The 2,458-nt window shown below is 40.3% G+C and overlaps 1 long non-coding RNA gene across 1 annotated transcript; it reads right to left on the bottom strand.

Annotated features, from left to right (window-relative positions):
• Nucleotides 1–801: 801 nt before the first annotated feature.
• Nucleotides 802–2,061, bottom strand: LOC141100733 (uncharacterized). Its single transcript, XR_012234753.1, has 3 exons — nucleotides 1,997–2,061; nucleotides 1,628–1,778; nucleotides 802–985 (listed from the first exon to the last, which is right to left on the bottom strand). It is a non-coding gene; the product is annotated as an uncharacterized lncRNA (long non-coding RNA).
• Between the last annotated feature and the right edge of the window lie 397 nt (nucleotides 2,062–2,458).

The following is a 2,458-nucleotide window of genomic DNA, read 5'->3' as shown; positions in this document are numbered from 1 at the left end:
AACAGTAGAACTAGTTCCAAAAAATTCCCATGACCTAAAGTCACATTCTTTAACATATATGCTGCTTCAGCTTTGTCCCCTCTGTAGCGGAGTCCACATTTTCCAATCACCTTTATTATGTCTATTACCCTATGAAGTACTTGTCTTCTTTTTCGAACTTGCTCTCGGCGAATTGACATTTGATTATGAAGAAGGCGGCTTCCAATATCTGCACTGGTTGCCTTTAGAAAATATGCTTCAGCACAACCTCTGTGACTATTACTTTTCTCATGTTCCTCTAATCTTTGATAAACGTGCCTTCGATCTTTCAACCCATCTATAAATGGACCAGTTGTAGAAGGCTTTGAAAATGCGAGCCAGACAGTACAAAATAATGATTTGTTCTTAATATTGTATGTCAGCCATCTTCTGTTTGATCCATCTTTGCGTAAGAAGACTTTTTGGAAGTTAGGATCTTCTTCGGTATCTTGTTGTGGGTGATTTTTGAAAAATAAAGACAGTTGGCCTGATGAAGGGCGTGCAAAGTAGTTGATGCTTTCTCCAGAGGTGGTTTCTACACTGAAAGAAGCACTATCTGATGGTGAAAACTCAATAGAACATGATGGAACAGATTGAGAAATTGAAGCCACAGGTACAATACTGGATACGGATGTGACTGGCTCTGGCTCCGATCCAGTACACGATGAACAGGCATCTCCTGGTACAACAGTAGTTAATGTAACAACCTCAGCTTCAGTATCACTTGAAGAAGGGTCAAATGCAGGTACCGATTCAGATGTTATTTCGTCTTCCGTCACTGTCTGAGGAATATTAGCTGTTGTAAGTGTTGTGGCTAGAACAGTTGTGCGGGAGAACAAGTCTGATAACTTTGCACATTTTGCTGCATCAGCTTCCAGACTCCTCTTCTTTTTTTCCCTGACCTTCTCTGCACCACCTTTCCTTTTTTTGGCTGTGGTTGTATCCATTTTGCATCAATAACACCAATCTGTGAATAAATGAAATTGCTTTGTGTAGTGTAACCCAAGTTGTAACTCTACAAAAAGTCTAAGCTATATTTTTGTTAGGTTATTTGTGAAATGATGCTGCTTAATAGTAATAACTCATGGTATAATATTTGATGTATTTATTACTTAACCTAAGATCATAAAATATACCTATGTCATGTTGACAGTGAACATCTCTGAGCTCCTATAGGCATGCCATGCATAAATCTGGAGAGAATTCTATATGATGTATAAGTAAAATGTCTCACTTAGGCCCTGTTCACAAGCTTTACTTTGGCCCTGTTCACAAGCTTTACTTTTGCAGTGCATCCTAGGTTTGTCTGTGTTTCTTCAGGGTTCTAACACATTTCAAATACATACTGATAGGGAAATTGTATTGTGAGCCCCAATTGGGATAGTAAAGATAATGTCTGTAAAGTGCTGTGAAATTAGTGGTGCTAAGCGACTAACAAATAAATGCTGTTTGTATAATTTTAACTGTTAAAGGGAACCTGTCAGCTGTTCTGGCCGCTATAAGATGCGGCCACCGCCTTTCAGGGATGATATACAGTATACTATAATGCTGTAGATAAGCCCCCCCATCCGACCTGCAAGATAAGACAATTAAGTTTTATTATACTCACTCAGACACCTGTGCAGGAGCGCGATGCCGGGTAGACACGAACCAAGCAGGATGGCGACATCGCAAGACGGGAGGCGCCGGACCTGGAGCTGCGACACCCATCGGACCGGACTGCATCGGACCGCCCCCCCAAACTTATTTTTCTTATCTTGCTGCGGCAAAAAGAGGTGACAGGTGCACTTTACTAAAAAGTAGTAAATAAAAATATAAAAACAATACAATAACAAAATGTGCATCACCACTCAAATACTCATGAATCCATGTCCACTTTTGAAAACATTTGATGATGCATCCATTTTGAAATTGTATCACAATCCAAATTTTTTCATTCGTTTATGCAAAATAATACTGCAGGAGACCTTTCACTCACCTTCACATGTAGTATAGTGCTCTCTTTCCTGCTTTTTGACCCTTCGGATTTTGGTGTACACATCTAATTAAAACGAAAAAAAATTAAATGACTTTAATTGACGCACACTTCCATCACCACTGTATGTGGAAGGGATTACTTTGGGTGCCATTATTCTGTGTTGGGGAACAGTGTAGGGACCATCATACAGTGTTGGGGTCACTGGAGATCTTAATGTGTGTGTGTATGGGTGGGGACTGTGTGTGGGCATCACTGTGTGTGGGCATTGAATGGGAATCATGCTGTGTATGTGGAGGGTACTGTAAAGGAATTCACTGTGAGAGAGTATCCTGTGTTTGTGGGAAAAATGTGTTGCTTTATGGTGGCCATTAATGGGTTACCATAGTGAGTGAGAACACAAAGGGGGTTCAATAGGGGAAAATTACTTTGTAAGTGCTACAATACAAGTCCCTCTCACTGCCT

This window comes from Dendrobates tinctorius, unplaced genomic scaffold, assembly GCF_039654945.1.
Source record: "Dendrobates tinctorius isolate UK_male_01 unplaced genomic scaffold, ASM3965494v1 ptg000107l, whole genome shotgun sequence".
NCBI classification, from domain to species: Eukaryota; Metazoa; Chordata; class Amphibia; order Anura; family Dendrobatidae; genus Dendrobates; species Dendrobates tinctorius.
Note: the sequence above shows the minus strand (reverse complement) of the source record. Positions and strands in the feature narration are given on the sequence as shown.